The sequence below is a fragment of the Trachypithecus francoisi genome, unplaced genomic scaffold, assembly GCF_009764315.1.
Source record: "Trachypithecus francoisi isolate TF-2019V2 unplaced genomic scaffold, Tfra_2.0 Lachesis_group17, whole genome shotgun sequence".
Lineage (NCBI taxonomy): Eukaryota > Metazoa > Chordata > Mammalia > Primates > Cercopithecidae > Trachypithecus > Trachypithecus francoisi.
In genome coordinates, this window is record NW_022681462.1 from 62,518,483 (window position 1) to 62,543,572 (window position 25,090).

A 25,090-nucleotide genomic window follows, 5' to 3' on the forward strand; every position below is an offset into this window, starting at 1 on the left:
GTGCCCTTAGCCTTTGAGCCGCTGGACCATGTGACAAGATGCCCAGCATTAGCGTCTGCTAATTAATCTGAAAGCTGGCTCCCCGTTGGCCCATAGAATTTTATAAACCTGAATTAAACGAAGTGTTTATGTGACAGATATGTGGGAGGGATTTCAGATATAATCACCATCAATCTGGCTGCAGCCAAAATAAATTCTGTGAAAAGTAAAACAAACTATTGCACAGACAAAGTAGGCCTTAGGGGTCTCCAGCAATAATCTGTGTTTTCTTATTTAGCTGTGTCTAATATTTCTGCTCTTTTCAAAGCAGATAGGATCTGGGCGCGCAGGGCACTCTTGCTGCAGCTGACAGAGGTGGACACACGCTCCCTCCCGCTGAGTGGAGGGAGAGGGGAAGGGATGTTGCATATTTACATTTAAATTCTTAGTTCAAATAAACCAGCTCTGGCTAGGCAGTGGGGAGAGGAGGGAGCTCAGCTGTCAGGCCCAGGCCTGCTGTGGTCCCCTGTCCTCCAGGCTGCCTCGGCTGGGCTGTGGTTGGGGCAGGCAGGAGGAGGAGGTCAGAGACCTGGTCATCCAGGGAGTGCTGGGGAAGGAGCCCAAGGACACCTGGGAGGCTTTGGGAGCTGCTCTCCTTTAGTTATTTCAGCACTCCTGCAAGGAAAAGGGTGAAGAAGCCCTGCCCTAGTAAGAACTTGCCCAGCTCTGTGGTGAGGCTAGAGTTTGATCCTGACTCTGAAAGCCTGTGCCGCCTCTCTCTACAGTGCCTTGGTAAAGGGAGAGGGACTGGACCCAGACATTCCTCTTGGGAGGAAGCCTTTCAGTACCTGGGTCGGCCCAGCCCAGCTGGCCTGCTCTGTTTTCCTCCCGCCTCCACAGTGGGAGCTGCTCCAGGCTCCTCTCCTGCTGTGACTCCACTTGTCCCCACTTCCCAGCCTAGGCCTGGGCTACAGTTGGGGATGCTGAGGGTCTCCAGACTTGTTCTCCTGAGTTGCCTGTCTCTCCCATCAGGTAACTGAGTACAGTGCTAGCCTGATTACTGAGCTGCAGCTCCTGTCCCTGCTGGGTCCTGCCCCCATTGGCCAGCCTAGGGCCTCAGCCCCACAATAGCCAAGACTCCAGCTTGCTCCATTCAGACGTCTGGCTGCTTGAAGCCAGCCTCTGGCTTGGCATCCTTGCTGAAATTCCACAACTTCTGGGCAACCCTCTCTTGCCCTGCCACCCCCCCTCCCCATCCCTATCCCACTGCTCAGAGTCCACTTGGCCTAGGTCTACAAGAAGCCATGCCCAGTGAACTGAATATCTGTTGCATCAGACTGCTCCTGAGGCCCTGTCCTGGCTCCTGCGCTGCTGCATTTGTAGACCTGGTGCTACATCATGTCCCTTCCTTAGTATCTGGAATTGCCGTGTATAGAATGCTCAGTGCTATTCCTTACTGCTGAGATGTGAGAGCCACCCTGAACATCTAACCATGTTGGATGAGTCTTTTTTTTTTTCATCTGCCTCTCTATTTCTGTTTGCAGGAGCCTTATCTAGAGTTAAAGGGCCCAGGCCCAGTGGGAAAAGATACTAGATCAGTAACTCAGGCCACAACTCTTCCTTCTGCCCTGGACAAGGGCAACAGAGTCCCTGCTCCCTGACAACCCCATAGCACCAAAGAGTCTCGGTCTATCACAGTTTAGTTTATTCGCACTTGGATAGACCAGAAAGAAAAGTTCTATATGAAATAAAAGTATGTTGTAACTTTGCAGACCTATTCATTCATTCAGTAATGTTTATTGAGAGTCTACTACATATCAGACACTATTCTAGGCCTGTAGAGTACATCAATGAATTAAAAATCCCTGCCCTCATAGAGCTTACATTCCAATAGGTATGAACAGATAATAAATAGCAATCATAAAGAATAAAAACTGTAAACAGAAGGCAAAAAAAAAAAAAAAAAGCCATCAAACAAAACAGAGCAGGGTAAGAGTGACTGAAAATACTGAAGTCAGGGGTGGGTTACATGTTCAAGGAGGGTGTTTGGGGCAGGCATTATACAGAAGGTAAGGTCTGAATATAAACTTGAGGGAGAAGAGGATATTAGCCATGAGCGTATCCAGGAAAGGGTGTTCCAGGTAGAGGGAACAGCCAGTGCAAAGGCCCTGAGGCAGGAATATGTCTGGCATGTTTAAGGAACAACAAGACAGCTGGAGTGGCCAGAGGGAAGTGGACAATAAGGGAAGTAGAAGGGGGTGAGGTCAGAGAGATCACAGGGGCCAGATTCATATATGGCATTGCAGGCACTGTAAGGATTTTAACTTTTTTCTGTTCCTACTTCAGCAAATTAATAAAGATCAGCCTCTCTCCTTAGTCAAGATAGAGTTCAAGAAATTCAACAAGTATTTCTTGAATTTGTATGCCAAGCCCTGAGCACACATTAATGAGTAGAATATTCTCTACCCTTATGAAGTTCAAGTTTGGATCCATGTGTTTGCAGCAGCATGTGCAGAGGAAAGGGGCACAGGACCAGGGGTTAGGAGACCTGAATTCAAGGCCTGCTTTTCTATTTTACCTTGACCATTCACCAAACCCTGGCTTTCTGTCACTGGAGATAATTACCTATGCCCTGGTTACCTCCTAGATCTCCTATGACCCTTCCCTTGGGTCAGGTAGATGGAGTCTGTGTTGTCATCTTTGCATGCTCACTGCTCTCCCTGTGACCTCACTGGCACTCACTTTGCCTGGTGAGAACCAGCGTCTGCCATTTATTCATATCTCTAGCATGAAAAACACATCCAGGGGTGTCTGCTTTACAAAGGAAATTTACCCATTCCTTCTATTTCATGCCTTCCTGATCAGATAAAGCTGCATTTGGTGCTAACTTTTAAGTCAAGTATGCAAGACTCCAACCAACAATAACAAAGACATGCCCACAGGTTGCCAAACTGGGTGAGCTTTTAAAATGCATTCAGACAGTGTGAGGATATTAATAGGGAGACACGTATCTCATTTCAGGCTACAAAGCAGACCCCGCAGTGGTGCATGGAAATGCTGGGCCCTTCGAGGTTAACTTAAACTGAAGAGAGGAACTTGGTTAGAATACAGACATCTCTGATGCTGTGTCCCGGACGTTGAGCTTCCAGCTCTGACGGCACATTTTGTCAACTCAGCTCTGTTTTGAGTGGAACTGAACACTCAGTGATGGCTAAAAACAGCAGTTGACTAAACTAATTAAGCCACATGTAGACAGTGACGGAAGCGGAAAGATAGGCCGAGACAGTCCCTTTGAAAATCATCTTGAACATTCTTTTTTTACAGGTGAGGACACTAAGGCCTGCAGGTCACACTGTGATTTTGTGATAATGATGAGACTGAAGTTTACGTTTCCTGGTTCCCACTCCAATGTCATTTTAACCATGGGTACATTTGTCTCCTCTGGAGTCTCAGTGTTCTAAGTGTCCTTCCCTATCTGTGTGACAATGGTGTCCTGGGCCCAGAAGTAGCAGAACGGACACTTGGAGATTTTGGGGGTGCAGGGATAGAGATGGACTCTGTTGGTCACAGTGGAAAGGACAGTGGCTAAGGAATCTGAAGACCTGGGTCTGAGACCTGGCTCTGCACTTATTTCCTGGGTAACGTTTATTTTTTTGTTTATTTTTCCAACTGTAAAACATGAAGTATAGTTAAGAGAATGTGTGCTAAGGAACTCTGAAAACTGAAACTACACAAGCAGATTTTATGACCATTATTTTCCATCTTTCTTTCCCAGATTCCAACATGGTATTTGTGAGGACATGGCTCTTAATTAGGGGTGAGGTCTTGGACCAGGGGATGTGAGAAAGCCGGCTGTCCTCAATAGGCCCGACATAGGACCCTGGCCTTCATGGTCATCTATACAGGGCTTCTTCTCCCGCTCACTCCCCACTCTCTATCACACCCCCAGCTGGACAGCCTCGCCAGCTCTCTCAGCAGTCCTCAAGTACTCCCCACCCTCAAGTTTATCCTTGCACCTGGAAATTTCTCTTCTTTTCTTGGGGGAGCTCCTCCTTTCCTTTAATATGGTAGCATTCCTGCTTCACTAGGACTATTTCCCACTTTCCAGGACAAATTAGTTGCCATCTCCTCTGTGTGGTGGTGAAGAGAATGAACTCTAGAGCTAGACCACGTGGGTTTAAATCCCAGCTCTGCCACTTACTAGGGGTTTGCCTCGGGCAGGTCGTTTAGTCTCTCTGTCCCTCAGCTTCCTCACTGATACAATGGGGATAATAAAATAATCTATATCATAAGGTTATTCTGAAGAGTGAATAGTATAAATTAAAGCATTTAGAACAATGCCTGATTCATGACATGTGCTAGTTAAGTATTTTCTTTATTATTATTAGAGTACTTAATATATCATATGCAATATAATATAATAGATCACATATCTGCCTTCCCTACTCAGACTAGCAGAGTCAGATGGGAGTCCTATTTTTCTGTTTTCTTAATGCTTAATATCATGTCATGAACATATTGGGTGCTCAATAAATGTTCGTTGGATAAATAATTGGGTACAATCTACATGATCATGTGTATGACATCATTCATGTCAATTTTTTTCCCAGTAAATTTCATGGGACAAACAGTCTATACCTCTGTGGCTTCGTATGAATCATCACGTGATTTAAAAAACACTCAAGGCATTACTTTTGTTTAAATAATTAACAAAAGAAAGTTGTCCTGGAATTTTGAACAGTAGAACTATAATGTGAAAACAAGTGAAACTCATTTGGTAATAAATTACCACTTGGAGTAGTGGTCCCAGTTACACTGTTCTTGACATGGCTTCAAAAACAGAGTCAGGGCTGGGTTCTATTTGAAGAGTAATTTTTTAAAAAGAAGATCCCCCCAAGTTGCTGGGATCATATGGTATGATTTAGTACAACAAAGGGCTTAGACAAGTGAACACGGCCCCCAGAAGGGGACAGACAAGCTAAGCAGGTGTAGCATGAGGGTGAGGTCACAGTGGAGTTGGGGTTGTAATTTCCTGGAAGAAGTAGGTTTTAATCCACTGGTTCCACTTCTGCTCTTAACCTAATTGCTGGGCACAATATCCTGAAACTGACACCTAGCACACCATCCATCTGCCAATTTGGGTTTAGGATAAGAGTACTATGGAGTAAACAACTATTATTTTCTTAATTTTCCTATTAAGAATTATATTTGTATATATAATTATATTCTTCATTTTCCTACTATATTCTTAATTTTCTATTTCCAATTATTTTCTGAAATACAATACAATTCCGCCAAGGGATTTAGGGCTCAATTTCAACCACATTCTCTGTTACCAATAGTGACTGGTGAAGATAATAATCTAGCAAATGATCACATTTGCCAATATCTAGATATTGGTTAAGGCAATGATGTAAAGATATGTATTTATGAATATAATATGTATATGCATATTATATTGTATATGCATATGGTGATATTAATATTTAAACAATTTAAATTAGGGATGGATAATCAAGCATGTCAACATACTCCCTTCCCCTATTTTATAACATGATTTTCAGGCCAATAGACACGTGATAGGAGCCATCTGATGGGCTAGTAAATGGTATGGTAAACGGTCTGCAAAGATGGTTGCCAACAATTCCTCCTGTCTCCAGATGTGCATGTTGGGCCTTCCGTTAAGAAGTGGAGTGTATCTCTCCTCCCCTTGAACCTGAATCGGCCTTGTGATTTGCTTTGGCCAGGAGAATTCTGCTTGTAAGAGACCCTTAAGAAGCCTGACAGCTCCCACTTTCACTCTCTTAGAGCCTTGAGCCATCATGTGAGGAAGTCAGACTACCTTGTTGGAGAGGGGGCCCGGCCAACCCCCTGCCATTCAAGCCTTCCTAGCCAAGGCACCAGACATGAGAGTGTGAAGCTGTCTTGGATCCTCCAGTCCCAATCATGATCCCTCCTTAACAACACTTGGAAAGAGATGACCTGTCTCTCACATACCCTTTTCACATTTCACCATCGTGAGTAACTGGTTGTTGTTTCGAGCCAGTACGATTTGGAACCTTTTGTCACATGGCAAGGCATACCTGAAACAAGGGATAGTACTGATCTACATTAGTGTCTCAGATCTCTTCCTGTGTGGTCTCCTCTTTGGATCAGGATGGGCTGGGGACATTCTTGAGTGCCCATCTCTCCCCGTTGTTCATGGTAGTCACTGCTAGTTGATTATAGCTCTCTCTCCCATTCAGCCTGATACTGCCTTAAACCTTACCACAGAGCTCTAGACAACCACTGCAAAGCCACTGAAAGAGGTCCTTGCCATTGTAGGATTAACCATCATGTTCCCAGAGTGTTTGTCAATGAAAGGAAAAGGAGGTTGGTATAGCCTAGTTATACATTAGCACCCCCTATAATCATGGAATGTAAAAGATGATGGAACTTCAGAGATCATCTCACCAATGGCCTGAACCCTGGCTGCAGATTAAAATTACCTGGGCTGCTTTAAAAATCGAACCAATACCTGGGCCTCATCCCCAGAGATTCAGACTCAACTGGGCCTCAGTATTTTAAAATACATATATTCTTTAGTGGTAAAGACATTTGACTTCACAGGTTGAGGCCTGAAGGCCCAGATCACAAGTAGCTGAATCACTTGCTACAGAGACCAGTTTGGTTGAGGGATTATTTTGAGGGTTCTTAGGATATCACGGGCAGACCATCCAATGACTCTGAACACCAGAAGGAAGAGGGGTATTCCCAAAGGGAAAATGAGAATTCCAACCGGGAGAAAGAAGATAAGGACAAGCACCCGGGAGAGCCAACTCCTAAGTCTGGAGATGGACGTCCTTTCCCTTCTGTCAGAAAAGCCGGCAGCTGATCTGTGAGGGCAGTTGTTGATATATGGCTCCAGATGTGAGGGGAAGGTATGCTCTGTGGTTTGAGGTTTTTTCCTGTGGAGAATTTCTTAAACCTCAGACCCGACTGTCAAGAAGCACTGGGATAGAGTATGGCGTGCAGGAGAGACGTGTTTGACACAGTGGGGTCAGGAGAGTTCAAGGCGCCTTCTCTCTGGGTAAGTTTGGCAGGAATGCTAAAACACAATGAAGGGACTGGAAACCGCATGACAGTAAAATTTTAAGGCTTCAATTTTTGGTAAAATATGACTTGCTGTCAGGTATATGAGTTGGTAGCTTTGATGCAAATATATAATAAATCTCACCTCTTTACTGAAATCCGAAGAGATTTTCTGCATATAAATAAAACCATGAGTGCGATAAAATTGCTTTTGATCACCTCACATGAAAGGTGTGAGGAATGTTCAAACTGTTACCATAATTAAAGGACTGTGGGATGAAAAAAAAAAAAATCTTACTTGAATATCTCTCCTCCCACCCTCTTTTAAAAGGCATTTCTAGAGAAAAGCAACACTCACCCATTTTGGTATTGTTTTAACCTTAACTTAGTAGTTTGGAGAAAAGTTTCACTTTTAGTGACAGCAGGAAAATTGTCTTGCAGTTGAAAACACTACAAACTGTGAGTGACATTGGAATTTGCAAAAATGAACCCAAGTTTCTCCTCAGAGCCTCAGCAGAAACAGATGACGTCTGAAGAGAACTCAGTCTTGTCGCCAAAGGAGTTGTCTGGGGAGCTTCCCTCCTTTTCCTAGTCTGGATATCCTGTCTGTAGGTCATGATGGGAAGTCATCTTTGCCTGACTTGTTCTCTCTATTGGTCTTTTAAAAATTATCTAAAAAACTTTTTTATTTTTCTAGACTTTCACTGGTCTTGAGAAAATTATCTTTTATATTTGCTTTTTATACTAATCACAGTTCTTTTTTGTTTGTTTGTTTTTGTTTTTGTTTTTGCAGAGTTTCACTCTTGTCATCCAGGCTGGAGTGCAGTGGTGCGATTTCAGCCCACTGCAACCTCCGCCTCACAGGTTCAAGCAATTCTCCTGCCTCTGCCTCCAAAGTAGCTGGGACTACAGGTGTGTGCCGCCATGCCCAGCTAATTTTTTTGTATTTTTTGATAGAGATGGGGTTTCACCATATTGACCAGGCTGGTCTTGAACTCCTGACCTCAGGTGATCCACCTGCCTAGGCCTCCCAAAGTGCTGGGATTACAGGCGAGAGCCACCATGCCCATCCCTAATCACAGTTTTTATTCCACAATCATGGGCTTACAATGGTAGAGAGATCATTACTCAAGCAAATGTTCCTATCTCCTCACACACACTAGAGTGTCACAGTGGCTGCTTCACTGGTCACCACGGCTTCATCCCACCTGCTCCTATTCATCCCGTGTGGTCTCAGATTTAATTATCATAGCTGGGATCTGCATATGCCACTGACCCACTCAAAGTCATTCAGAGAGTCTCCTTTTCTAACCAAATGAAGCTCAAATCCCTCCTCTGGTCTTCAAGACTCTACAAACTGGTTCAACTTTATCTCTCACACTCAACTAACTTGAAACCTTGGATCCAGCCTTCATGTTGTATTCCTCCCTGTTCCCATTTCTGGCACATTGATGTTCATCCTGCCAGAAATGTCCTCCTCCCTCTGGTACAACTCGTGAAAGGTCCAGCTCACTCCCACCTCCTCTGGAACACTTTCCTCAGTTACTCCATCCAACTCCCTTGAACTTTAGTGGGAATTATTTGATACTGACTTATATGTTTATTTCTACCTTTTGTATGTACCTTTTTTTTTTTTTGAGACGGAGTCTCGCTCTGTCACCCAGGCTGGAGTGCAGTGGTGCGATCTCAGCTCACTGCAAGCTCCGCCTCCCGGGTTCATGCCATTCTCCTGCCTCAGCCTCCTGAGTAGCTGGGACTACAGGTGCCCGCCACCACGCCCGGCTAATTTTTTTTCTTGTATTTTAGTAGAGACGGGGATTCACCATGTTAGCCAGGATGGTCTTGATCTCCTGATCTCGTGATCTGCCCGTCTTGGCCTCCCAAAGTGCTGGGATTACAGAGTGAGCCACCGCGCCCGGCCCCTTTTTTCTCTTTCTAGATGGTGAGATTTCATTCATCTATTCAGCAGCAACTATTTATTGTGGACCAAGTACATATGAAGGCCTAGGCTGTATGCAGGAACACTGTAGTGAGTGTGACAGACATGGTCCCTGCCCTATAGAGCTTACAATCTAGCAAAGGACAGTAACCATTCCATGTGTCAAGTACTATTTAGGGTACAGTCCTGAGTGCTATGGGAGAACACAGGATGACCACTTAACTGTGTTCGTGGCCAGAGAAGCCTCCAAAAAAAAAAAAATGCCCCATAAAGAAAGGATGGGAATTAGCTAGGCAAAGATGTTGGAGAGAACTTACACATGGGTGAGTCATGGAGCACTAGAAGAAGTCAAAGGTCAGGATGCCTGGGCACAGAGGAGGTGGGACGAAGCAATGAGAACACTGTTAGAAGTGAATAGAGGACCAGCCCTGAGCCTTGTGTTCGTTTTGTCAATGGATGCTTTTTAAACATTATATTCTTTAGGATAGCTTCCCCTGGAAGAAACAGGACCAATAACCCGGGAACCACCTACGTCCAGATTTCATACCAGATAGATGATTCATGTATGAACTCCAGAGACAGGTGATTCCAGGGTTGATTTAGTCAGCAGTTCAGTCATGTCAAGGCTTTGGGTCAACTTCTCCAAAGTTCCTCTGGTTTTTCCTTCATGCTCACAGTTTGGCTTTCACAGCTTCAAACATCATATCCTCACATGGCAGGAAGGTAGAGAGGGTGGAAGCAGGTGTACGTCTCTACCATATACCTCTTTTTTTATCATAGGGGAGAACCTTTTGCAGACTCCCTCCTGCAGTCTTCATTCTACGTATCATTAGTGTGAACTAAGTCACATGCTGACTTTTAAACTAAACACTGAAAAAGGGAATCAGATTTCAATGATTAGCTTGAACCAAACATGATTCATCTTCTGAAACTGGAAAGAAGCCCCTATCTTTCCAAAAGGCATCATCACCCCATACTGGAACAATTGGAGTGTTTAGCAAGGAAGAGAGGAGAGGTTGTTGCCAAGGAGACAACCAACAGTGTCTGCCACAAGGCATCCCCTAAAGAGATTGACTCAAATCCCCATCCCAAAGGCCTAGAAGAGGGAAAGGTATGTTCATTTCCAGTCATAAAAACTATTTTCCTTAATTTCTATTATATATAAGATGTCTCTGGCTTTCAACAAAAAGTTATGAAACATACAAAAAACAAGGAAAAAATATACTGTCAAGAGACAGGGCAATCAACATAGTAAGACTCAGATATGACACATGGAATGATCAGACTGAGAATTTAAAATAACTATGGTTTAGATGTTAAAGGTGCTAATGGAAAAGATGGACAATGTGCAGTAGCTGATGGATTATTATAGTAGAAAGATGAAATAATAAGGAAGAATCAAATAGAAATGCTGGAAATGAGAGACAGAAACAGAGATGAAGAATGATTTCAGCAGGCTCATTAGTACACTTGTACAGCCAACGAAAGGATCAGTGAAAATGATGATTGATCGGTAGAAATTAGCCAAACTGAAGCACAAAAGGAAAAAAGAGTGGTGAAAAGAAAGAAAAATAGAACAGAGAGTGCAAAATCTATGAGACAATATCAAATAGTCTAACATACATGTAAATTACAACCCCAGAAGGAGATGAGAGGAACAAGACAGAATAGTTAAGGAAACAGCGCTTGAGAATTTCTTAAACTTAACTCCAAACACTCTACCATGGATCTAAGAAGCTTAGAGAACACCGATTAGAATAAATACAGAAAACAAAACAAAATAACCTAGGGTTATCATATTACGACTGTTGAAAACCAAAGATAAAGAGAAAAGCCTGAAGGCAGTGGGGAAAAAATGACATTATATACAGAGGAACAAAGGTTATAGCAGACTTCTTGCCAGAAACTAAGTAATCCAGAAGATGATGGAGTGACATCTTTAAAGTGCTGGGGGGAGGGGAGGGGGAAAGAATAGACTGTCAAACCAGAATTTTATACCCCATGAAAATTTTTTTCAGAAATAAGAAAAAATTAAAGACTTTCTCAGACGAACAACAGACTTGTTGACCACAGGGGGAAAAAAAAAATCTCACTATCATTTAATCTATTTCTAGTGAGCAGGGACGGTTTTTTTTTTTTATGTGTAATATTAACTTGTACTTTTTTTAAAAATTTTACTTTAAGTTCTGGGATACATGTGCAGAACATTTGTTACATAGGTACACATGTGCCATGGTGGTTTACTGCACCTATCAACCCATCATCTAGGTTTTAAGCCCCACACGCATTAGGTATTTGTCCTAATGTGCTCCCTCCCCTTGCTCCCTACCCCCCAACAGGCCCCGGTGTATGATGTTTCCCTCCCTGTGTCCATGTTTTCTCATTGTTCAACTCCCACTTATGAGTGAGAACATGTGGTGTTTGGTTTTTCATTCCTATGTTAGTTTGCTGATGATGATGGCTTCCAGCTTCATCTATGTCCCTGCAAAGGACATGAACTCATTCTTTTTTATGGCAGCATAGTATTCCATGGTGTATATGTGCCATATTTTCTTTATCCAATCTATCATTGATGGGCATTTGGGTTGGTTCCAAGTCTTTGCTATTGTGAATAGTGTTGCAATAAACATACGTGTGCATGTGTCTTTAGAGTAGAATGATTTATAGTCCTTTGGGTATATACCTAGTAATGGGATTGCTGGGTCAAATGGTATTTCTGGTTCTAGATCCTTGAGGAATTGCCATACTGTCTTCCGAAATGGGTGAACTAATTTACACTCCCACCAATAGTGTAAAAGCATTCCTGTTTTTCCCATAGCCTTGACAGCATCTGTTGTTTACTGACTTTTTAATAATCGCCATTCTAACTGGTGTAAGGTGGTATCTCATCGGGGTTTTGATTTGCATTTCTCTAATGACCAGTGATGAGGAGCTTTCTTTCATATGTTTGTTGGCCATGTAAATGTCTTTTTTTTGAGAAGTGTCTGTTCATACCTTTTGCCCACTCTTTGATCAGGATTTTTTTTCTTGTAAATTTGTTTAAGTTACTTGTAGATTCTGGATATGTACTTTGTCTTATATGAATTACCAGTTCATATCTTTCACCCATTTTTCTGTTGAGCTATTTGTCTTTTCCTTGAATGAGTTCCTTATATATTTTGAATATCAATCCTTTGTTTTATATGAGCAAATATCTTTTCCTAATTTGTTACTTTTCTTGTAGTATATTTATGGTCACTTTCATTGACAGAATTTTATTGACAAAGTGAAATTTAACCCCTTTTTCTTCTGTAGTTTTTGCATAGGCTTACCCTATGTGGCATCTCTAATATTTTCTTTAATATTTTATAGTGTTGCATTTTGTTTAGGTCTTTAAACCTTCTGAAATTGATATTTTTCAATAGTTAAAAGTGGTGATGTAAATTAATTTTTCCCAACTGGACAGTCTATCTTTTCCCATTTATTTGAAGTGCCACATTTGTCATATAATACATTCCCCGTATATCCATGACTCTACATCTAGATTCCCTTTTATGTTCTATTGAGCTATTTTTTAAACCTTATACCAATAGCACAATGTTTTATTTCTCATAGCTTTATATTCTGTTTTGATATCATAAAAGGCAATGGCCAGGCCTATCTTGATCAGCTCATCCCAGTAGATAAATGACATAGCTGCCTAAAATTTTGAAAAATGAGTTCTAAAAGAGAAAATATGCTCTCCTACACTTCTGATGTAGTCCATCAGAGGATGGTTTGAGGAGGAATAGTGATGATAACCAGGCATCACAGATGGCCTGTTATATTGTCTTAGTGTAACTAGACATGTGTGCTGCCTGGTTATTATAATTTAATTTGTGTTTAATGCAGCAATATGACATTATAGCAATATGGCGAGAAACTGAACCTGATAATAGATCTAGAAAATGTGGCTTGCCAAGAGTGGTTTTGTAAAACCCTTCTGGAGTTTTCAGATGTTATGGCTGAGAATCTCTGAGCTCCAGAAAAAAGCAGTGTTTAGAACTTACCATCTGGCAGTTTCTCCTGGCAGGCTGGCTATGGCCGGCACTCAGGCCTGTCTGTCATAGTGGAATCAGGGAAAACCCAAGAAACTGTACTTATCAAGCTCTCCTGCTTGTTACAACCTCATATCCTTGAAGGTCATGGCAATAACATGCGATTTGTATATGCTATGTGTCTGAAAGTTCCTTCTTACTCATCCGCAAGCCAGGCTCTTCTGGGCTACTTCAGAAACTTAGAAGAGCATGTTCTCTCTTTTAGAATTTGTTTTTAAAAATGTTCTTGGATTTTTCTTTCACATTTTCTCCTCTAGAAGAATTGTATCATCAGTGTGTAATGTATTTGAAAAATCTCAGCCGGGCGCGGTGGCTCAAGCCTGTAATCCCAGCACTTTGGGAGGCCGAGACGGGCGGATCACGAGGTCGGGAGATCGAGACCATCCTGGCTAACACAGTGAAACCCCGTCTCTACTAAAAAATACAAAAAACTAGCCGGGCGAGGTGGCGGGCGCCTGTAGTCCCAGCTACTCGGAGGCTGAGGCAGGAGAATGGCGTAAACCCGGGAGGCGGAGCTTGCAGTGAGCTGAGAACCGGCCACTGCACTCCAGCCTGGGCGACAGAGCGAGACTCCGTCTCAAAAAAAAAAAAAAAAAAGAAAAATCTCACTGGGAATTTAACTGTGATTTCACTGAAATTATAGAATAATCTGGGGTAGAATAAGCATCTTCACAGTGCCAGGATTTTTCAACCAGATAACATGAACATTATCTCTATTTGGGTTTTCTTGTATGTCCTTTAGTAAAGTTTTGTCATTTTTCTTTATTTAGCTCTTACGCATTTTTAGTTTATTCTTAGGTATTTTGTAGTTTCGTGACTTTTGCAAATAGGATATTTTTCATGACATTTTGTAACAGTTACTGTAGAATAGAAGCAAGCTATAGTTTTTATATATTAATATTGTGCTTGGCCTCCTAACTTAATGAAATCTGTAAATTCTGATCATTTACTTCAGAGAGTTCTCTTAGATTTTCTAGGTATACAGTGATGTTGTCTGTCAATACTGACAGTTCTGTTTCTTCCTTTTAAATTTGTATAGCTTATTTTTTTTTCTTATCATTTAAAAATCTAAGACTTTCAGGTCAATGTGGAATAATAATGATAGGATCTTTATTTTATTCCTAACATCAGTATGAAGAATTTTCTTATTTCCTTCTTAAATATGATACTTGCTCAAGTTTCTAGCCAACATTCTTTATCAAGAAAAGAAAATTTTCTTCTATTTCCATTTGGTAAGAGTTATTGGGAATGGGTTTTACAGTTCGTGAGATAATTGTTCTGCCTCTGCTCAAATGATCATATACTTTTTCTCTTTTAGTCTATTCATTTAAAACTATTTTGAAATGTGGAACCAACATTGCATTTTAGAGAATAAACTCTATTTGATTTTTCCCATTTACGGTAATAATGCTTTTAATTTGTTTATAAGTACTTACATAGGACAGGCAATCTTTTGTTGTTTTGAAAACTGACTCTTTAAGGGCCTCCCTGACTCTGTTGTTCTATTATTTTTGCTTCTGGTAATTGAGTCTGTGGTCATTCTCATCAAAGGATTTTATTGCAGATTACTTAGGGGAAACTAAAGATATTTGAAACATATTCCTAACTTTTAAAAAATTGATTTTTTAATTTATAATTGACACAACAATGGTAATAATGGCATATATTTGTGGGGTCCAGTGCCATGTTTCAATGCATGTATAGATTGCATAATGATAAATCAGAGTCATTACATATCCATCATATTAAACACTTACCATTTCTTTGTAATAACATTCCAGATCTCTTACAGTTATCTGGAAATAACCACTACATTGTTATTTGCTGCAGTCACCCTACTGTGTAACAGAACACCAGAACTTATTCTTTCCAACTGTAACTTTGTACCCACTGAACAGCCTCTCCTGTTCCCTTATATCCTTAACTTTTTTTTTTTTTTTTGAGATGGAGTTTTGCTCTTGTCACCCAGGCTGGAATGCAATGGCATGATCTCGGCTCACTGCAGCCTTTGCCTCCCGAGTTCAAGCGATTCTCCTGCCTCAGCCTCCCAAGTAGCTGGGATTACAGGTACCTGCCACAAAGCACAGCTAATTTTTGTATTTTTAGTAGAGGTGGGGTTTCATCATGTTGGCCAGGCTGATCTCAAACCCCTGACCTCAGGTGATCCACCCGCCTTGGCCTCTCGAAGTGCTCGGATTACAGGAGTGAGCCACTGTGCCCAGCCCCTTATATCCTTAACTTTTAAAAGTTGACATCATAGAGAACAACCAAAGCATACCAACTGGTGATTGGTGCCTATCAGAAACATAATCCTATATTTATTTGAAGAGGACTGACCCATGGTAGTACTGTATAGTTCATCTTCACATGAAGAAACATGGAAAACTACAAAAGATTACAGAAGAGTAGAGAGGATGGACCAACATGGAGTCAATCCAGAATCCAGGACACAGACAAAAGGCTAATGATTTTTAGGTTTCCATGACAACCAAAGGTGGCTTTACTCTGATGCTAATGAAACAAACTTCTGGGCCTCTCACTTCCACTGTCCCCTTCCCAGGCCCTGCTCCTAATTTTGTATTTGTAATTTTGTATTCTTTTCCTTAAAAAGAGACCTCAAGTTGTATAAACCTTGGACCCCACAAAACCTGCAACCCTAATGACAACCCCAGGCATGACTTGCATACCAGCCACCAAGCTTAGACCCAGTGCTCTGAAAGCCCTTTCCTGGCCACCCTGATAATTCTCTGAGTTTAGTAATTAGAGTGGGTGGCAGATTAAATTACCCTGTTGCTTCCTAGCTGGCCTGGGAGAACTGTGGCGTGACATAGAAGCCGGTGGGTGTCACATGGAACAAGTGCTCAGCTATCTCACACTCTGCTCTCTGTGGGAGCACGTGACCAAATTCATTATTAACGCTGAGCTGATCTGGTTACCTTGATTGACACTAAGTGATTTCAGCCCGGGCTATATTTGTCTTCATGGGGAAAGTTCTGTGGAGCTGAAAGCCTGTTTCCCTCTCCGAATACATTTGGGGCTGTCACTGTGGAGTTACGCACCCTGACATCAAAATCAGACCCACAGGCTTTGGAAGTCAGAAAATGACATCATGGGCAAAAAATGGTGTCAGCTTAGTTTTGTTTTTCCATTCTCTTTCTGAACTCTGACAGAGAAGTAGTAGTTTGTCTAGAATTTGAAAAGGCTTTCAGGCAAGGAAAAGGAAGAGTTAGTGGTAGCTGGACTTGTTTGCCCACATAAAAATAGTTTCCAGGACATAGTTCTCTGTCCTTATGATTCCACTCCGTTACTAGGAAGCTTAATTTTAAAATGTTTTTATTTGCTAGGGTTTTGGTATCTAATGAACCAGACTAATGAATCATTTAACCTACTATTGAATAAAATTTTAAGCTCTTAGAATTAAATATTACTTAATACAATGCATTTTTGTTTATAGTACCAAAAAGAAAAATATTACCTACAAGAAATTCTACCTTAAGTCTGACTACCCTTTCCCATGGTTGCTAAGCACGTAAGACAAGTCTGTGAATGACCTAGTATTATCTTTACAATGCTGTGCTATGTGAATTCTGAATGCGTGTAAGAAATACATCAAACCTAGTAACACAGGCAAATATTAGATACTGCTAGTCCATAAACTTTAATTAGGAAGTTTAAATTAGACTGAAGGGGAAATTTTAGCCTGAAGATATCAAATAGAGCTATAGTGGCTTAAAGTGAACTATTACCCTACCCTATAGGAGTCAAGTATTTTGGATGGAGCAAATGTTTAATTTAATAAGCCATTGTTTTGATGGATTCCTCTGGACTTCAGAATAACAAAGGGAATGTTAAAAATAAATGAAAAAAGAAACCACCCTTTATCATTGTTCTTGTCCTCATGCATGCTCTGGTTCTCCCTTTACTGCTGGCATAGAGGAAGGGGACCCTCTTGCAGGTTCACAACCTGGTGGGTTTTGGTGCAGAGATGTGATAAAGCTGGTTCTCACTGTCTGCGTATAGTAGTTACTCGTGTCAGACTGGGTCAGGTGAGCAGGGAGGCAGAGCTACCGTTTAGTTTCAAATCACAAAGTCATAACTCCTGAATCTGCTCCTCCTCTTCTCTTGAATTTCTGCCTTCTTTCCAGGGAAAATGACAGTGAGATGGGATGGGTTTTGACAGAGAAATGGGAGGGAGTGTTCACTGACCTAAGGAAAATACTTCATCTCATGAAAACAGGGTTTCTTTTATATAGAGGCATATAAAAATGCATGTAAACAAGCATTTTTTATTGAACATTAAATTTTATTGCTACAGAGCATGTGTTTTGTTATACTGGTGACTAATGCCTTTTAAAAATGAGATTTTGAAATGCCATTCTGCTTATGTAACTGAGATAAAGAGCTTTTAGGACATTGTTCTGCAGTGAACCCCTATAATACTAGCTGATTAGCAAAAAGACAACTTGAGGTGCCAAGAATGTTTTCTACAGAACCTTCTATTAAGTAGGAAAAGGTTTTGGTTTTTGGAGAGATTATCCAGATGGTTTTGCCTGAGAAACCTCTCTAACTGACCTCAAAAGTAATTAGTTTGCAAATATTAGTGTGCAAAAATATTTATTTGCATGTAGATGCCCTGGTTGGTTCCTATTTTCCTGTCTAATGAGGTCACTAGGAGAGTGATTTATTTTAAAACATCTAGTTAAAAATAAATTTATCCATAAGAGAAAGAGGAAGAAATATACGTACTAAAAGTTGCTTATTATAAAAAAAAAAATCTTTATTTCAACACTGACTTTGTTTTTTGTTTGTTTGTTTGTTTTTTGTTTTTTACTTTAAGTTCTGGGATACACGTGCAGATGTGCAGGTTTGTTACGTAGGTATACATGTGCCATGGTGGTTTGCTGCACCCATCAACCCATCATCTAGGTTTTAAGCCCCACATGCATTAGGTATTTGTCTTAATGCTCTTCCTCCCCTTGCCCCTCAACCCCCAATGGCCTTGGTGTGTGATGTTCCCCCCCTGTGTCCATGTGAACACTGACTGTCTTATAAAGCCTTGATGATGTTCTGTAATCATCATTTTTAAGGAAAGTGCTTTTTTGTCTGCAGTAGATTTCTGGATGTTAGCTGCTATGTCCATGATGACTATCACATTTATGGGAGTATGCTTGTTTTTGAAGGTAACAGGAGAAGCCAAAGAGGCAAAGTAAATAAAAATACTTTCCAAAAAAAAATATTGAAATAACGAATGTGTTGGAAGTTAATGTTTCCCAGGCTTGTGATTTTTCTGTACTATAAAGTGTATGGACAGTTGAGTCCTGGTCACGTTCACAGGGGCCTGGCTTCTGAGTTCCCCTGGGCTCCCAAACATGGCATCCTTGCAGAGGTGTGTGTCACAGCACCATCCCCAGCTTCTGGAAGACGTGGTCCTAGCTCTTAGGGAAAATCTTTCTACTTTCAGATTTTTTTTTCTTTTTTCTTTTCTTTTCTTTTCTTTTTTTTTTTGTGGGAGTCTCACTCTGTGGCCCAGCTGGAGTGCCAGTGGTGCGATCTCGGCTCACTGCAACCTACTCCTCCCAGATTCAAGCGATTCTCCTGCCTCAGCCTCCCAAGTAGCTGGGATTACAGGCATCCACCACCACGCCCAGCTAATTTTTGTATTTTTAGTAGAGACGGGGTTTCACCATGTTGGCCAGGCTGGTCTCAAACTCCTGACCTCAAGTGATCCATCTGCCATCGTCCTGCAAAGTGCTGGGATTACAGGCATGAGCCATTGCGCCTGGCCAGATTTGTATAAGCGTCCTAAGAGCTGCAGATTGTGTATACTGAAAAATAAAAATGATTAGCTCTCAAGATCACTATGCAAACTAGTACTGGTTCCATGGGAAATCGGGTTTTTGCTCATTTGGCAGTTTCTTTTTTTTTTTTTTTTTTGAGGCGGAGTCTTGCTCTGTCTCCCGGACTGGAGTGCAGTGGCCGGATCTCAGCTCACTGCAAGCTCCGCCTCCCGGGTTTACGCCATTCTCCTGCCTCAGCCTCCCGAGTAGCTGGGACTACAGGCGCCCGCCACCTCGCCCAGCTAGTTTTTTTTGTATTTTTAGTAGAGACGGGGTTTCACCGTGTTAGCCAGGATGGTCTCGATCTCCTGACCTCGTGATCCACCCGTCTCGGCCTCCCAAAGTGCTGGGATTACAGGCTTGAGCCACCGCGCCCGGCAGTTTCTAAAGTTGACGTAATTCAGGGCAACTTTAGTCTCCCCGAATTATCTCTGATTCTCAGCTGAAGTGACCACAGGCTCAATCTGTGTTCTGTCCTAAAACAAAACAAAGCAAACTTCCTCAATTTATTGTATGGTAGGAAAGCTTATGGGTTCTGCAACATACTAGCTGTGTAACTTTGGGCACATTTGCCTCAGTTTCCTCACTTGTAAATGCGGAAAATGATACCTGCTCTTCCTGACACTGTGAGGATTAAATGAGATAATATGTGGAAATCATCTGGCACATAATAGAAACCCAAGAAATCTGCATCCTCATCCCTCTACACCCCTTTTGGGAAAACCTTTCCAGCTTGGATAAATCCAAACTTTCTAGAGACTGCAGGCTCCTGGTCTGAATATCACCCTCAGGGAAGGCTGAGTCCAGATTGGGAAGTCTCTTTGCTCTCTACCTTCATTTGCTGAGACCCTTTCTCTTCTGCATACATCTGTCCTTCACCCCTGAGCTCCTTCTGGGAGGGGCAAAGGGGCTCCATAAACTCAAAAGGATTCTTCAAAAGGATGTTATTTTACTGGCAGAGTTCCAGGGATGATGAGTCCAAAGGCAGATGGTTGGAGGAAGGGGCTTTTGAGAAGCAGGGCTTTCCCTGAACCCCACAGATGCCCCCATGCAGTGGGCTGCTTATTCTACCTGAAACCTGGGAGAGCTCCAGCTAAGGGCTCACATAGGCTGTAGCAGAGAGTATAAGAAATACCCATCAGTGACCACAATTAGGGATCTTGGCCTGGTCAAAGTCAAGGTCATTCATTAACATTTTCTGAGCACCCATTCCCCCAGAATATATATGTTTTGCCCATTGTTTCTCAGCATCCACACTAAAGGACCCATTGTTTAGATGGAGATACTAGTGCAGGGCTCCATGGATAGGCTTCTGGGGGTGGGTGATTCCCTGAAGCTGTGTGCAAAACAGTATGTGCATATGTTTTTGTGCATTTCTGGGAAGAACATCCAAAACTTTCATTACCTTCTCAGAAAGTTAGGAACCACCTGCTGGTTGTGAACTGAATGTTCTCCCTGTACTCCACTGGGACCGGTAGGAATCTTGGCTCTCAGAGTCCCTCCTGGGCCTCCAGATAGATAAAATGTTATGACAGAGGGTGCAGCCATCATTCCTGGGAGGCCCATGCCCAGTGACTAAGCACTGAGCAATATTTGCTGTACCTCCTTCCAACCACAGCTTCCTGGACCATCACCCCTTCAACAGTTGATCTGCATACAGCGAAAGAAAAATCAGTCATCTGGTACTAAGCCACATTCTGGGCTACAACTATAGGGAGAGCGTGGAGCTTGGCCATGGAGGGTGGTGCTCCGGGCTGTTTGGCAACCTTGGCCAGGCTGTTTAAGCCTCAGTTCTCCTACGGAGATGTTGGCTCCTGGCTGTAAGGCCACGTCTCCCGCCCTCATTAATGTACCCTGCACAGTTGCTGGTACCCTGAAGGTGCTCAGCTCATGTTCATGGAGTTGAAGTAAAGAGGAGCTGATAATCCCTGCCTCAGGCTGGGAGGGGAAATCAGACCACATAAATAATCATGGGAGAATTACAGGTCAGGAACTCAGAGCTGCAGCTCAGAGGACAGCTGACTTCAGCTCAAGGGCTGGGTGGGTGGATGGTGACTCTAAGAAGTCTTTATGGGGGGTAGGCAGGGGACTTTAGAGATAAGGCTTGGCAGAGTGGTGGAAGGTAGACATGGGGGTGTGCAGACAAAGGGCATTGCTGGGAGGGAAGTGGCCTGAGCAGGACAACACAGGTGCAGGTAGGTTCTGGGCTAGAGCAAGCCCCCTGGCTGGGCTGGAACCAAGAGTGCCTAGAAGAGAGGGACCAAACTGGGCTGGAAAGTGGGTCACCACCCACTGCTCTGTGCTCACCTCACCCAAGGAGAAGAGGACTGAGCAATGGGCCTGGTGATCCCCCGTGGCTGTGCCACTGGGTCCAGGGACACGCTGGCCCCACGTCCTTTGAGTTCAATGACCAAGGCCCAAAGCCAGGACAACTCAACAAGGCTCAGCACTGTGCCAGATTATGCTCTTTACAGCTAAAACCTCACTGGTCTTGCAGGAAAGTTCTGCCTGTCAGTTCCCGGTGCTCACATAGATCACTCTCGAAGGCAGGCAGGAAGCAGATCTGTACTTACTGAGGTAGCTGAGATGCTTTTCCCAGGGGCTCGTGTTTATGCTTATAATGTCATCATTTATAAGTTCCGTTCATCTCTGGTAATAAAACGAAGTAGGACAGTGTTACTAGACTTGACACAGGACTTTTCTTCTCTCATCCCACTCCACCCCTCTCAATTCCCTTTCCCAAATTTCAGCTTATCTGTCTCCAGCCCATCTCTAGTATTTTCAGTGTTATCTCTTCACCACAGAGGGAACATTCAAGGAGACAATAAAAATCGGAATTGTTGCTTAGTAGCCTCTGTGAGATTCAAACCTCCTTCAAAAACTAATTTAAATGTCTCTTTTCCTCTAGGCAGCCTTTATGGATTGCCCTTCCCTAAGACTTTGGTTTCTTTATGACGGCCTTGCTATTTATATAAGTGGCTCTCTTCTGTTGCAGCTGGTCCTAAAGAAGCATTGTAAATATTTCAGGCTCTGGACCCTTTAAAGCATCATTTTTTTAAGAAAACAAATTCTGTCCCTCATTTAGACTGGGGATGAGGGCGTACGCATTCTGATGCCCTCTCTCAGCCTTTGTGTGGGGATTGTCTTCTCCATTAGCCTGTATGCTTAAGTCTTCCCTCCCTTTCTCCCTGGAGTGCATATCCAGGTCTTGCTAGGGGGAAGGGTAGGCTGTGCAGTGGATGGGGTAGATGGTATGTGGGTGTGTGTCCATGTGTGTGTGTGTGTGTGTATGCATGTATGTGTGTGAGCCCAGGCCCCTTAGCACACTTTCTTGTAGGAATCCAAGCATCACTGGTTAAGGCAGAGGACACTGCAAGGGTCTGTAGCCTGAAAGTCCTGGGGACTCTTTGTCCCAACAGGGATGCCACCTGTTGCTGTCCTCAGCTCACATGGAGGGCATAATCCCTGAGGGAAGGTATGAAGGCAGAGGGAATGATGTGTCAGGACAGCTCCGGCAAAGCTGTGATGCAGACATGAAGTCCTGGGCACCCCTCTCCTCCCACATGCCCCCTCCTGGGCTCTATACATAGCTGGGCCACACCAGTTCCAGGCCCTCCATGCACACTGTCCTGGCCAGGAGGGGAAGAGTATTCCAGCAAGGGGAAGGCTAAGCCGAGGCTGAGGCAGCATGAGCACATTGACAACTACATTTTTTAAAAATCACGAATTTAAATAGTAATCGCAAAAAGTACAATTTCTGGCATACTGAAAATTTGACAGTTATAAAATTTTAATAATACTCCTTAATGGGTCCACTGAAACATAAATACCATAACAATGTGTTAGCCACCATCACTTGTTTAAAAATTATGCCAACCAGGTCTTCTTTGGCCATCAGAACTTTTATATTGTTCTTATTTCTCCTCAAATCTGCATTTCCATCCCACTTCCCCCATAGAATTTTATTCTAATGTGTCTTCATGGTTATTATACTCACTGTAATAAAACTGCGTATGTATTGAAATTAACTGAAAACCTCCTGTGATCTTTAGCGCTAAGAGTTAAAAAACAATTTCTGTATTATTCATTAAAACAATTTTATAGTATTGATCAAAATATCATAATATGAATTTTTTTTGAGACGATGTCTTGCTATGTTGCCAGGCTGGAGTGTATTGGCATGATCTCAGCTCACTGCAACCTCTGCCTCCCAAGTTCAAGCGATTCCCCTGCCTCAGCCTCCTGAGTAGCTGGGACTACAGGCGCCCACCACCAGGCCCAACTAATTTTTGTATTTTTAGTAGAGACGGGGTTTCACCATGTTGGCCAGGTTGGTCTCAATCTGTTGACCTCGTGATCCACCTGCCTCAGCCTCCCAAAGCGCTGGGATTATAGGCGTGAGCTACCGCACCCAGCCAATATAATATGAATTTTAATAAATAACCAAAAATGCAATGTTATTGGAAATGCATCTCTTAATGACATGAGAGGGCTTTCTTTTTCAGCCTTCTTCTCTATATATGCATGAATATTACTTATTGATAAAATGAGACAGTGCTTAGCTTCAATTCTTCTATTTTTTCTTTCTTATAGATGCACATGCTGAGAAAACATGTTCACAAAATATGATCAAAATAGCAAAAGTTTTGTTATATCAAAGATAATCAATTATTTAAACTCCTTCCCAGTTATATACCCAAATATGGTCATCTATCAAAAATTATTATTATTTATTTATTTATTTTGAGACGGAGTCTCGCTCTGTCGCCCAGGCTGGAGTGCAGTGGCCGGATCTCAGCTCACTGCAAGCTCCGCCTCCTGGGTTTACGCCATTCTCCTGCCTCAGCCTCCCAAGTAGCTGGGACTACAGGCATCCGCCACATCGCCCAGCTAGTTTTTTGTATTTTTTAGTAGAGACGGGGTTTCACCATGTTAGCCAGGATGGTCTTGATCTCCTGACCTCGTGATCCGCCCGTCTCGGCCTCCCAAAGTGCTGGGATTACAGGCTTGAGCCACCGCACACGGCCCAAAAATTATTTTTAATGATCTGTCAGCTGACAATTCAATTAGGTGTTCCATCAATTTGAACTTCTTTTTTTTTTTTTTGAGACGGAGTCTCGCTCTGTCGCCCAGGCTGGAGTGCAGTGGCCGGATCTCAGCTCACTACAAGCTCCGCTTCCCGGGTTCACGCCATTCTCCTGCCTCAGCCTCCCGAGTAGCTGGGACTACAGGCGCCCGCCACCTCGCCCGGCTAGTTTTTTTGTATTTTTTAGTAGAGACGGGGTTTCACCGTGTTAGCCAGGATGGTCTCGATCTCCTGACCTCGTGATCCGCCCGTCTCGGCCTCCCAAAGTGCTGGGATTACAGGCTTGAGCCACCGCGCCCGGCCTTGAACTTCTTTGAAGAATGGAGAATCAACTAACTGTGAACATTTATTTTTGGTCATTGCACTCATTCATAATCTCAATTTCTAGAAAGTGTACTTAAAAATCTCTTCCATGACAATCATATTGTGTCACTTTTTCACAAGAAGTGCCTCATTTAATTCTGATATACATCTGAAAGGGTTAGAATAATCAAGGTATTAATAATTTTGATATATCTTACTAGTACAATTTTAAAAATATAAGTTTATACACACACACAGAGCTGCAGATTTAGCTCATTCACTTATAAATTTTGTCCACCATTTAACTTAATTAGTAAAGCCAACCTCACCATCAATCAAACTGACTCTCAGTAAGAAAAAGCCTGACTTTTTCTGCATTTTAAAATTCAATCAAACATGTCAACATGCATCCTGGAGTCAACGTTCATCACTTACGAATTTTCTTTCTGGTGGAGTGAAAGATAAGGTACGGAGACTTGCCATGAGTTTGTCACCTGCAGGACGTAGGTGCTGCCCCCTTTAGTGTTTCTCTCAGCTCTCCCTTTGGTGTACTTTGCTCTCCCACAGAAAGGAACATTCTTTGACAATACTAGTAAGGGAATGGACTCTTCCATTGTTAAATGAAATACGAGGAGTCTTCAAAAAGTTCATGGAAATGTGTAATATAAGGTAAGTACACATGAATCTCAGATTTTTTTTTGCACCAAAATAAACCCATGCTAACTTGTTATAACGTATCTATACAGGATCTAGTTTGAGGCACTAAGAGGGATAAAACATCAGTTTGAAAAGAGCACCT

General features: G+C 42.5%; 1 long non-coding RNA gene across 1 annotated transcript in view; it reads left to right on the top strand.

The window, feature by feature from the left end:
* Positions 1 to 3,028: 3,028 nt before the first annotated feature.
* LOC117062368 overlaps positions 3,029 to 25,090 on the top strand; it is a 102,218-nt gene continuing 80,156 nt past the window's right edge. Inside the window, exon 1 of the long non-coding RNA XR_004428335.1 lies at positions 3,029 to 3,303. This is a non-coding gene — a long non-coding RNA (uncharacterized LOC117062368). The remainder of the gene's footprint in view (positions 3,304 to 25,090) is intronic.